This window comes from Rhinopithecus bieti, unplaced genomic scaffold (assembly GCF_001698545.2).
Source record: "Rhinopithecus bieti isolate Rb0 unplaced genomic scaffold, ASM169854v2 scaffold_865, whole genome shotgun sequence".
Classification (NCBI taxonomy): Eukaryota; Metazoa; Chordata; class Mammalia; order Primates; family Cercopithecidae; genus Rhinopithecus; species Rhinopithecus bieti.
In genome coordinates, this window is record NW_016803288.1 from 1378284 (window position 1) to 1392580 (window position 14297).

The window sequence follows — 14297 nt, forward strand, 5'->3', positions numbered from 1 at the left end:
ACCCTCTTTTAAATAATAAAAAGCTGGCTTGGTGCAGTGGCTCACTCCTGTAATCTCAGGATTTTGGGAGGCTGTAGTGGGTGGATTTCTTAAGCTCAGGAATTCAAGATCAGCCTGGGCAACATAGTTAAACCTTGTTTCTACAAAAATATATGTATATATAAAAATAGAAAAAATTAGCAGGGCATGGTGGTGCATGCCTGTGGTCCCACCTACTCAGGAAGCTGAGGTAGGAGGATTGTTTGAACCCAGGAGGTGGAGTCTGCAGTGAGCTGTGATGGTGCCACTGTACTCCAGCCTGGGTGACAGAGCAAGAACATGTCTCAAAAATAATAATAATATGGGCTGGCAAGATGACCAAATAGGAACAGCTCCAGTCTGCAGCTCCCAGTGAGATCAATGCAGAAGGCAGGTGATTGGTGCATTTCCAACTGAGGTACCTGGCTCTTCTCACTGGCACTGGTTAGACAGTGGGTGCAGCCCACAGAGGGCAAGCCAAAGCAGGGTGGGGCGTTACCTCACCTGGGAAGCACAAGGGGTTGGGGAACGCTCCCCTAGCCAAGGGAAGCTGTGAGAGACTGTGCTGTGAGGAACAGTACACTGTGGCCCAGATACTATGCTTTTCCCATGGTCTTCACAAGCTGCAGTCCAGGAGATTCCCTTGGGTGCCTATGCCACCTGGGCCCTGGGTTTCAAGCACAAAACTGGGCATCATTTGGGCAGACACCGAGCTAGCTGCAGATTTTTTTCATACCCCAGTGGTGTCTAGAATGCCAGTGAGACAGAACCATTCACTTGCCTGGAAAGGAGGCTGACGCCAGGGAGTCAAGTGGTCTAGCTCAGTGCATCCCACCCCACAGAGCCCAGCAAGCTAAGATCCACTGACTTGAAATTCTTGCTGCCAGCACAGCAGTCTGAAGTCGACCTGGGACACTCGAGCTTGGTTGGGGGAGGGGCGTCCACCATTACTGAGGCTTGAGTAGGCGGTTTTCCCCCTCATAGTGTAAACAAAGCCACTGGGAAGTTCAAACTGGGAGGAGCCCACAGCAGCTCAGCAAAGCCGCTGTACCCAGACTGCCTCTCTACATTCCTCCTCTCTGGGCAGGGCATCTCTGAAAGAAAGGCAGCAGTCCCAGTCAGGGGCCTATAGATAAAACTCCCATCTCCCAGAGACAGAGCACCTAGGGTAAGGGGAGACTGTGAGTGCAGCTTCAGCAGACTTAAACGTTCCTGCCTGCTGGCTCTGAAGAGAGCAGAGGATCTCCCAGCACAGTGCTTGAGCTCTGCTAAGGGACAGACTGCCTCCTCAAGTGGGTCCCTGACCCCTGTGCCTCCTGACAGGGAGATGCCTCCCAGTCAGAGAGGTGGCATCTGGGGTGCCCCTCTGGGATGAAGCTTCCAGAGGAAGGAACAGGCAGCAATCTTTGCTGTTCTACAGCCTCTGCTGGTGATACCCAGGCAAACAGGGTCTGGAGCGGACCTCCAGCAAACTCCAGCAGACCTGCAGCAGAGGGGCCTGACTGATAAAAGGAAAGCTAACAAACAGAAAGGAATAGCATCAACATCAACAAAAAGGACGTCCACACAGAATCCCCATCTGAAGGTCACCAACATCAAAGACCAAACATAGATAAATCCACGAAGATGAGGAAAAACCAGCACAAAAAGCTTGAAAATTCCAAAAACCAGAACACCTCTTCTCCTCCAAAGGATACAACTCCTTGCCAGCAAGGGAACAAAACTGGATGGAGGATGAGTTTGACGAAGTGACAGAAGTAGGCTTCAGAAGGTGAGTAATAACAGACTCCTCTGAGCTAAAGGAACATGTTTCTAACCCAATGCAAGGAAGCTAACAACCTTGAAAAAAAGGTTAGGAGAATTGCTAACTAGAATAACCAGTGTAGAGAAGACCTGTAGAGATGACCTGATGGAGCGGAAAAATACAATACGAGAACTTCATGATGCATACACAAGTATCAAAAGCCGAATCAATCAAGCAGAAGAAAGGATATCAGATATTGAAGACCAACTTAATGAAATAAAGCATGAAGACAACAAAACCTCTAAGAAATATGGGACTATATGAAAAGACCAAACCTATTTTTGATTGGTGTACCTGAAAGTGACAGGGAGAATGTAACCAAGTTGAAAAACACCCTTCAGGAGAACTTCCCCAACCTAGCAAGACAGGCCAACATTCAAATTCAGGAAATACAAAGAACATCATAAAGATACTTCTTGAGAAGAGCAACCACAAGACATATAATCTTCAGATTCACCAAGGTTGAAATGAAGGAAAAAATGTTAAGGGCAGCCAGAGAGAAAGGTTGGATTTCCCACAAAGGGAAGCCCATCAGACTGACAGCGGATCTCTCTGCAGAAACCTTACAAGCCAGAAGAGAGTGGGGACCAATATTCAACCCAGAATTTCATATCCAGCCAAACTAAGCTTCATAAGCAAAGGAGAAATAAAATCCTTTACAGATAAGCAAATGCTGAGAGATTTTGTCACCACCAAACCTGCCTTACAAGAGCCCCTGAAGGAAGTACTACAAATGGAAAGGAAAAACCAGTAACAACCACTGCAAAAACATACCAAATTGTAAAGACCATTGACACTATGAAGAAACTGCATCAACTAATGGGTAAAATAACCAGCTAGCATCATAATGATAGGATCAAATTCACACATAACAATATTAGCCTTAAATGTAAATAGGTTAAATGCCCCAATTAAAAGATGCAGACTGGCAAATTGGATAGAGTCAAGACCCATCAGTGTGCTGTATGCAAGAGACCCATGTTACGTGCAAAGACACACATAGGCTCAAAATAAAGGGATGGAGGAATATTTACCAAGCAAAGGGAAAACACAAACAAACAAAACAGGGTTTGTAATCCTAGTCTCTGATAAAACAGACGTTAAACTAACAAAGATCAAAAAAGACAAAGAAGGGCATGACATAATGGTAAAGGGATCAATGCAACAAGAAGAGCTAACTATCCTAAATATATATGCACCCAATAGAGGACCACCCAGACTCATAAAGAAAGTTCTTAGAGACCTACAAAGAGACTTAGACTCCCACACAATAATAGTGGGAGACTTTAACACCCCACTGTCAATATTAGACAGATCAACGAGACAGAAAATTAACAAGGATATTCAGGACTTGAACTCAGCTCTGGACCAAGTGGACCTAATAAACTTCTACAGAACTCTCCACCCCAAACCAACAGTATATACATTCTTCTCAGCACCACATCACACTTACTGTAAAATTGACCACCTAATTGGATGTAAAACACTCAGCAGATGCAAAAGAACAGAGATCATAAGCAGTCTCTCGGACCACAGTGCAATCAAATTAGAACTCAGAATTAAGAAACTCACTCAAAACTGCACAACTACATGGAAACTGAACAACCTACTCCTGAATGACTACTGGGTACATAACGCAATGAAGGCAGAAATAAATAAGTTCTTTGAAATCAATGAGAACAAAGACAAAGTGCCAGAATCTCTGGGACACAGCAAAGGCAGTATTTAGAGGGAAATTTATAGCACTAAATGCCCACAGGACAAAGCAGGATATAGCTAAAATCGACACCCTAACATCACAATTAAAAGAACTAGAGAAGCAAGAGCAAATGCATTCAAAAGCTAGCAGAAGACAAGAAATAACTAAGATCAGAGCAGAACTGAAGGAGATAGAGAAACGAAAAATCTTTCAAAAAATCAATGAATCCAGGAGCTAGTTTTTTGAAGATTAACAAAACAGATAGACCACTAGCCAGACTAATAAAGAAGAAAAGAGAGAAGAATCAAATAGATACAAGAGAAAATGATAAAGGGGATATCACAACTAATCCCACAGAAAAACAAACTACCATCAGAGAATACTATAAACACCTCTATGCAAATAAACTAGAAAATCTAGAAGAAATGGATAAATTCCTGGACACACTCACCCTCCCAGGACTAAACCAGGCAGATGTCGAATCCCTGAATAGACTAATAAGTTCTGAAATTGAGGCAGAAATGAATAGCCTACCAACCAAAAAAAGCCCAGGACCAGATGGATTCACAGCTGAATTCTACCACAGGTACAAAGAGGAGCTGGTATCATTCCTTCTGAAACTATTTCAAACAATACAAAAAGAGGGACTCCTCCCTAACTCATTTTATGAGGCATTATCCTGATACCAAAACATGGCAGAGACACAACAAAAAAAGAAAATTTCAGGCAATATCCCTGATGAACAAAATCCTCAATAAAATACCGGCAAACCAAATCCAGCAGCACATCAAAAAGCTTAGCCACCATGATCAAGTGGGCTTCATTCCTGGGATGCAAGGCTAGTTCAACATATGCAAATCAATCATCGTAATGCATCACATAAACAGAACCAATGACAAAAACCACATGATTGTCTCAATAGATGCAGAAAAGGCCTTCAATAAAATTCAACACACCTTCATGCTAAAAACTCTCAATAAACTAGGTACTGATGGAACATATCTAAAAATAATAAGAGCTATTTATGACAAACTCGAAGCCAATATCATACTGAGTGGGCAAAAGCTGGAAGCATTTCCTTTGAAAACCAGCACAAGACAAGTATGCCCTCTCTCACCACTCCTATTCAATACAGTATTGCAAGTTCTGACCAGGGCAATCAGGCAAGAGAAACAAATAAAGGGTATTCAAATAAGAAGAGAGGAAGTCAAATTGTTTCTGTTTGCAGATGACATGATTGTATATTTAGAAAACCCCATTGTCTCAGCCCAAAATCTCCTTAAGCTGACAAGCAACTTCAGCACAGTCTCAGGATACAAAATCAGTGTGCAAAAATCACAAGCATTCCTATACACCAATAATAGAGAGCCAAATCATGAGTGAACTCCCATTCACAATTGCTACAAAGAGAATAAAATACCTAGGAATACAATTTACAAGGGATGTGAAAGATCTCTTCAAGGAGAAGGACAAATCATTGCTCAAGGAAATGAGAGGACACAAATGGAAAACTATTCCACGTTCACGGATAGGAAGATTCAATATCATGAAAATGGCCATACTGCTAAAATTAATTTATAGATTCAATGCTATCCCCATCAAGTTACTATTTACTTTCTTTACAGAATTAGAAAAAACTACTTTAAATTTCATTTGGAACCAAAAAAAGAGCCTGTATAGCTAAGACAATCCTAAGCTAAAAGAACAAAGCTGGAGTCATTATACTACCTGACTTCAAACTATACTACCAGGCTACAGTAACCAAAACAGCATGGTACTGGTAGCAAAACAGATATATAGACCAATGGAACAGAATAGAGGCCTCAGAAATACCACCACACATCTACAACCATCTGATCTTTGACAAACCTGACAAAAACAAGCTATGTGGAAAGGATTCCTTATTTAATAAACGGTGTTGGGAAAACTGGCTAGCCATATGCATAAAACTGAAACTGGATGCCTTCCTTACACCTTATACAAAAATTTAACTCAAGATGGATTAAAGACTTAAATGTAAAACCTAAAACCATAAAAACCCTAGAAGAAAACCTAGGCTATACCATTCAGGACGTAGGTATGGGCAAAAATTTCATGACTAAAACACAAAAAGCAATTGCAACGAAAGCCAAAATTGACAAATGGGATCTAATAAAACTAAAGGACTTCTGCACAGCAAAATAAACTATCATCAGAGTGAACAGGCAACCTAAAGAATGGGAGAAAATCTTTGCAATCTATCCATCTGACAAATGGCTGGTATCCATATTCTACAAGGAACTTAAACAAATTTACAAGAAAAAAAATCAAAAAGTGGGCAAAGGATGTGAACAGACACTTCTCAAAAGAAGACATTTATGCAGCCAACGAACATATGAAAAAACGCTCATCATCACTGGTCATTAGGGAAATGCAAATAAAAACCAGAATGAGATGCCATCTCACGTCAGTTAGAATGGCAATCATTACAAAGTCAGGAAATAATAGATGCTGGAGAGGATGTGGAGAAATAGGAATGCTTTTACATTCCCACTGTTGTTGGGAGTGTAAATCAGTTCAACTATTGTGGAACACAGTGTGGCAATTCCTCAAGGATCTTTGACCCAGCAATCCCATTACTGGGTATATACCCAAAGGATTATAAATCATTCTACTATAAAGACACATGCACACATATATTTATTGCAGCACTGTTCACAATAGCAAAGACTTGGAACCAACCCAAATGCCCATCAATGATAGGCTGGATAAAGAAAATGTAGCAGATATATGCCATAGAATACTATGCAGCCATAAAAAAGGATGAGTTCATGTCCGCTGGAAACCATCATTCTTAGCAAACTGATACAGGAACAGAAAACCAAACACTGCCTATTCTCACTCATAAGTGGGAGTTGAACGATGAGAACACATGGACACAGCAGGGAGGGGAACATCACACACTGTTGGGGAGTGGGGGGCTAGGGGGAGGGATAGGATTAGGAGAAATACATAATGTAGATGACAGGTTGATGGGTGCAGCAAACTACCATGGCACATGTACACCTATGTAACAAACCTGCACATTCTGCACATGTATCCCAGAACTTAAAGTATAATTTTTAAAAAGTCAAAACAGTCAGAAATAATAACAGCTACAAGTCTTTAAGAAATATATAATATAAAAAATGTAAATAGTGAAATAAGTGAAAATTGTGTGGGGGACAGGTACAAGTCTAATGTTTCTGTATGCAACAGAATTTATGTTATCAGTGTAAAATAGTCTGTTATACTTATGAGAAGTTTTATTTCAGTCCTAAGTAAACACAAAGCAAAAAACTATAGCAGATACACAAACAAAGAAAAGGGAATAAAAACTTAGCACTACAAAAATAAATAATAATAAATGCTCCCTCTCTGGGTGGACATCAGCTAAATTTGGTCGGGATTTCCTTTCTGCTCTAACAGGACAGCATTGAGTTCAAGGCCTCACAATTACTGTGTTCTCCCTCCCTCAGCACCCAGAGATGCCCTCTGCATCATGCAGCTGTGCCTGCTGCTGCCAACGGGTGAGGGAGGGGTGGTGTTGGCAATTCAGGGCTTAGTGCCTCTTTCAGCTAGATGAAGTTAAAACCAGGTGCTGTGTGTGCTCACATGATTATTAGTCCCTATAAAGGTGTTTTTTTTCTGTGTAGATAGGTGTTAACTTGGTCTTCTTGTTGGGGGGACAATCAGTGGGGCTTTCTATTCCATCATCTTGCTTTGCCTTTCCCCACTGTGTCTTTGTATTCAAATGTCTCTCTTCTAAGGATACCAACCATATTGGATTTAGAGTCCACTGTAATCCAATATGACCACCTAATTATATCCGCAGAGATCCTATTTCTATATACAGTTACATTTATAACTTTAAGGGCTTTAGACTTGAGGGAACACAATTCGATCCACAACAGTGCACATATGTGAAGTTTCTCTGTTAACCTTTAGTCTACAATCTAGACTTGAAGACGAACGATCAGGCCGGGTGCGGTGGCTCACGCCTGTAATCCCAGCACTTTGGGAGGCTGAGGCGGGCAGATCACAAGGTCAGGAGATCAAGACCATCCTGGCTAACACGGTAAAACCCCGTCTCTACTAAAAGTACAAAAAATTAGCCGGGCGTGGTGGCGGGCGCCTGTAGTCCCAGCTACTCGAAGGGCTGAGGCAGGAGAATGGCGTGAACCCAGGAGGGGGAGCTTGCAGTGAGCCGAGATCGCGCCACTGCACTCCAGCCCAAGCAGCAGAGCGAGACTCCGTCTCAAAAAAAAAAAAAAAAAAAAAAGAGAGAAACAATCAGACAATATGCATCCCCTTGCCTCAATTTGGCAATGTTTGTCATATAGGCTTCTGGCCAGGTTGTCTTATTTAGCTTTTAGTAAACTACTTTAACACTCGCATTTTAATTTTAGTGTTGCTCAGAAGCATTTGAAAATGAATCATTCTAGTTTTCTTAAAACCTTCCTTTCTCTAGCCTTTCCAAATCAGTGTTTCTTCCTGCGTTGTCATCTGTCTTTCCAAGCATCTCCTTCAAGTCTCTATCTGTGTCAGGGGTCCCGCCAAGACCACCCCGAGTTTTCATAACCCACTGCAAGAGCTCTCAGGACCCATCATATAGTCATACTTGTAGCTAAGATTTATCACAGTGAAGGGATACAAAATACAGTGAGCAAAAGGGGAGGGTACATACAGACAAGTCCAGAGGAAACCAGGTGCAAGCCCCCAGGAATCTTCTAATTGTGGAGTCACACAGGGCATACTTAATTCCTACTGCAAGGAGTTGTGACAAAGTAAGTACCTATCTGGGAAGCTCATTAGAGGTTTTTATTAGAGCTCATAAAAAAAAAAAAACAGTTTTATTGGGGCCTGGTTTTGTTGACACCCTCTGCCTGGCATCCATTCAGCGCAGACCACATTGTCTGCACACAATGGGCACAGTGAGCCATTCTTATTGAGAGGAAACTTCCTATCAGTGTGAGTAACTGTTTACTAGCCTGGGGCCAACCTTCAAGCAGACCTTTCTAAAGATCAGTCTCAGACTCCGCTGTATTAGCTCTTTTCTTCTACCCTTCACCACTTCCCTTCTCTTTTTGCCATTCCCTTGGGCTCTTCCGAAATGTTTATTTCTCCAGATAAATACTAGTTAAGTAACATTTAAAGTATATTTTTTGAATGACGGGCATTACTTGAGATTATAATATGTTTACGATATATAAAGATGTATTTCCATTTTTGACATGGTGAAAAAAATGATAGACAACAGAGGCATATCACGTGTTTGCATATGTAGGAAGTCTCAATATTATTCAAATAGAAAGAGAGGAAGTCAAACTACCTCTTTGCAGACAATATGTTCCTAACTAGAAAACCCCATAGTCTCTGTCCAAAGGCTACTAGAACTGATAAACAACTGCAGTGAAGTTTCAGAATGTCAAATTACTGTACAAAAATTATACACCAGTAACATCCAAGCTCAGGGCAAAATCTAGAATGCAAATCCCATTCACAAAAACCAAAAAAAAAAGAAAAAAAAGAGTAAGATACCTAGGAACATAGCTAACCAGAGAGGTGAAACATCTCTGCAAAAAGGATTTCAAAACACTGCTTAAAAAAATCAGAGATGACAGCTGGCATGGTGGCTCATGCCTGTAATCCCAGCACTTTGGGAGGCCGAGGTGGGCGGATCACCTAGGTCAGGAGTTCGAGACCAGCCTGGCCAACATGGTGAAACCCTGTCTCTACTAAAAATACAAAAATTAGCCAGGCAGCGTGGTGGGCATCTGTAATCCCAGCTTCTCAGGAGGCTGAGGTGGGAGAAATGCTTGAACCTGGGAGGCAGTGAGCCAAGATTGTGCCACTGTACTCCAGCCTGGGCAGCAGAGCAAGACTCCATCTGAAAAAAAAAAAAAGAAAAGAAAAGAAATAAAAGAAATCAGAGATGACACAAACAAATGTAAAAACATTCCATGCTCATGGATAGGAAGACTCAACATTGTTAAAATGGCATTATAACCCAAAGCAACTTACAGATTCAGTGCTATTTCTCTCAGACCAGCAATGTCATTTTTCACAGAATTAGAAAAAAAAAGATTCTAAAATTCATACGGAACTAAAAAGGAGACTGAATAGCCTGAGGAATCCTAAGCCAAAAGAACAAAGCCAGAGGCACCATACTACTGGACTTCAAACTATACAAGGCTACAGTAACCAAAACAACGTGGTACTGATACAAAAACAGACACATAGACCAATGGAATAAGTTAGGAAACCCAGAAATAAAGCCACACACCTACAACCATCTGGTCTTTGACAAAATTGACAAAAATGAGAAATAGGGAAAGGACTCCTTAATAAATAGTGCTGGGATAACAGGCTAGCCATATGCAGAAGATTGAAACTGGACCCCTTCCTTTCACCACACACAAAACTCAATTTAAGATGGATTGAAGACTTAAATATAAGACCTAAAACTGTGAAAACCTTAGAAGAAAACCTAGAAAATGCCATTCAGGACATAGATCTTGGCAAAGATTTCAGGACAAAATCTTCAAAAGCAATTGCAATAAAAAATATTTATAGATAAGTAGGACCCAGTTAAATAACTTCTACACAGCAAAAGAAACTATCAACAGAGTAAACAGACAACCTCCAGAATGGGAGAAAATATGTGCAAACTATGCACCTGACAAAGTTCTAATATCCAGAATCTATATGAATCTTAAATCAGCAAGCAAAAAACAAGCACCCTTGTTAAAATGGGTAAAGGACAGGAACAGACATTTCTCAAGACAACATTTCTCAAAAGAAGACATATGCATAGCCAAACATGAAACATGCTGAACGTCACTAATCATTAGAGAAATGCAAATCAAAACTACAACGAGGTGTCATATCCCATGCCAGTCAGAATGTCTATTATTAAAGTCAGAAAATTACAGATGCTGGGAAGATTGCGGAGAAAAGGGAATGCTTATATACTTCTGGTGGGAAAGTAAATTAGTTCAGCCACTGTGGAAAGCAGTTGGAGATTTCTCAAAGAACTTAGAACTACTATTTCACCCAGCAAAATCATCATCGAGTATATGCCTGTATTAGTCCATTCTCACACTGCCATAAAGAAATACCCGAAACTGGGTAATTTCTAAAGAAAAAAGGCTTAATTGGCTTACGGTTCTACAGGCTGCATGGGAAGCATGATGCTGGCCTCTGCTTCTGAGGAGGTCTCAGGAAACTTTCATACATGGCAGAAGGCAAAAGGGAAGAAAGGCACATCTTACATGGCCAGAGCAGAAGGAAGAGAGTGAGGGGGGAGGTGCTACACCCTTTAAAACAGCCAGTTTCATGAGAACTCACTCACTACCATGAGAATACCACCAAAGGGATGATGCTAAAACATTCATAAGCAGCTGCCCCCCTCTGAACCTAAAAGGAGAAAAAAAAGGTTTATGTATAGGTCCCCCACATTTCTTAGGCTTATTCCTATGTGTTTAGTTGTTTTACCTTAGTTTTATAAATATGATCTTTTCTTCCATTATATGTTAATCATTGTTTTTAATCTGTTTTAAAAAATACTACTAATTTCTATATATTAAAGTTCCAACTTGTCACATCTATGTAGTATTAGTAGATACCACAATAATTCATAGAAAATTAGTATACATATTTAGAAATAATTATTGCAAATAACATACCAAGTTCTTTCTTCTTATACCTATTATTTTCTTCTATTTAACTGCTTTGACTGGTACATTCAGAACAATATTCAATAGTACTAGTTATTGAAATGGCTGAGAAGGTAGGATTGCTTGAGCCCAGGGGTTTGAGACCAACTTGGGCAGTATACCGAGACCCATCTCTAAAAAAAATAAAAAATAAAAATAGTACTACTAATATCAAATCTAGTGTTAGTACTAGTAAGTACCAGATTACTTTTGGTATTTCACTCTAATCTAGGCTTATTGCTTTGGGTGGAGGAGTCTGATTAGAAACATATAACTTGCTAGATATTAAAGTCTACTATATTCCCATATGCACATAGGTCTGCATGTGAACATACTATTCTATACAGTTCTTTTCTTCTCCTGTATTACATTCTCAATTATTGAACTTTATAATAAACTTTAACATCTACAATCTAATAATTACTTTTTGGGAATGGCTGAATTTTTTTCCAAATGCTTTTCACATTGTAGTGATTATATGTAAGATTTTTCCCCCTTGGGACTATTAATAAAATAAATCATTACACCATCCTGAATTCCATTTAACTGATTGTATTGTTGATACTATTCCTGTTACTATTATTGATACTATTATACCCAACAAAATATAGTTTATATGCACGGTCCTAGTGGGCTTCCTAATATTTCACATTGATTTAGAGATTTGATACCCAAAGCAATACTTCCTTAAAATTAATGGCAAACATGTCATTCCTACACAATTCAGTAGCCAGCCCTTTAAAAAAGATATATTTTTAAAAAAGATACTCTTTGGTATTGTCTAACACCCTATCTATATTCAAATATCCCTAATTGTCTCAAAATGTATTGTTCAAATTAAGATCTAAACAGAGTACTTGCATTTCATTTGCATATTTTCTTAGCTGTCTAACTTGGCTCTGGATGCTGTTGTCAACAGCAAAAGTAGTAACCGAATTTGAGGCAGGTGGTCTGAGGCTAACTTCACATGACTTGCAAGAAGCCTACAGGAATGCCTTGAGCCCCACAAGAAATACAGCTGTCTTTCCAGATTAAAGTCCTGGCCCGCAGATTTGGCTAAGAAACAAGAAAAATAGGAACACCCACCAAGGTCAAGTCAGCCACACTGGAAAGATTTGCCTCTTTGCAATGGAGCCTTAACCAAAGCTCAAACACACTTTTCCCATTATCTTTGCCTGAGCCGCCCTTTGCCAAGGGAACAATTATACATGCCCAAGTCAGTTCAGGTCAGTGCTAGAGTATCCCAGGGCCCTGCTTCCTAAGTCCCAATCAGCCTAAGTAGAAACAGTTGTTCATCAAGAGCAATGGAGCAAGATGCTTCCATGATCCACCAACTGCTCTTGTACTAATATTTGATGTTTTGGGCCCTGGCAAGGCCCAAAGCCTTGATCTGGCTCCTTATTAGTTGTGTTCCCAGCCACCAGAATTTGTCTCTCAACACATCTGGCCAGTGGATCAAGATCTTACAAGATATTAACATTAGCTGATATGGTTTGACTGTGTCCCCACCCAAATCTCATCTTGAATTGTAGTTCCCATAATCCTCATGAGTCATAAGGTGCAGCTACTCGGGAGGCTGAGGCAGGAGAATGGCGTGAACCCAGGAGGCAGAGCTTGCAGTGAGCTGAGATCGCGCCACTGCACTCCAGCCTGGGTGGCAGAGCAAGACTCCATATCAAAAGAAAAAAACAAAAGAGGGGAACCAGTGGGAGGTAACTGAATCACGGGAGCGATTACTTCCATGCTGTACTCATGATAGTGAGTTCTCACGAGATCTGATGGTTTTATAAGGGGTTTTCCACCCCCCTTCTCTCTGTACTTCTCCTTGCTGCTGCCATGTGAAGGAGGATGTGTTTGCATCCCCTGCTGCCACGTGAAGAAGGACGTGTTTGCATCCCCTTCTGCCATGATTGTAAGTTTCCAGAGGCCTCTCTAGCCCTGCAGAACTGTGTGTCAACTAAACTTCTTTCCTTCATAAATTACCCAGTCTCTGGTATTTCTTCATAGTAGCATGAGAATGGACTAATACATTAGCCTTCAACTTTCACGTTTTAACTCATGTTCTGTTACTCAGGCTAGAATGCAGTGGTGCGATCATGGCTTACTACAGCCTCGACTTCCTGGGCTCAAGCAATCCTCCCACCTCAGCCTTTTGAGTACCTGGAACTACAGATATGCACAACCATGCCTGGCCAATTTGTATGCACGTGTGTGTGTGTGTGTAGATGGAGTCAACACTATGTTTTCTACGCTGGTCTGGACTTCCTGGGCTCCAGTGATCCTGCCACCTCAGTCTCCCCAGGTGCTGGGATTACAGGCATGAGCAATGGGCCTAGCACCTTCAACTTTTCTATCTACTCCCAACTTAGGAAATCAACCAAGGAATAACACAGAAGTCAGATGGAGTTAAATACCTTAACTTCATTTCTGGCAACTAGATTGGAGAACACAGTTGATACATGTGGTTATAATAAGCCTCTTGAGATTTCACATGCTATAGATACCTGTCACCCAGTCACTGACCCTGCAGGACATCACAGTCTTCTTTACAGGATCAGCTGGGCCCTGTCAGTGCCCCACAAAAGGCAGTAGGGGACAACACACATCCTGTGGGTTGGGGGAACCCAGAAAAGAATGATCACTATGGTGAGGAGCCACACAGGCTCAGCTCATTACCCTAATAGGACGGGACCCCTCTACTCCTCCTCTGAGCCAAAGCAAAGTTCATAAGGAAGATAGCTGGAAGTGCTCCTCATATACTTCTGGATAGTGGAACAGAAAGTCCCTTCTCCAAGTAAAAATGTGAGGAATGTGGGTAAGAGTAACAGGATGTCTCCCTTAGGGGAAATACAACCGAAAAGGGGAACTGGCAGTGACATGTTACTAGGTGTACACAAAAAAAGTGTAAGGTGCTCCTGCGTGCCAGCACTCTGATAGGTGTCACATAGACCTTATATGATTTTCTCCTTTCAATAGCACTTAAGGAAAATAATCTCCCCAGGATCACCCAGCTAGTGAATGTTAAACTTCTTGAGTCCTG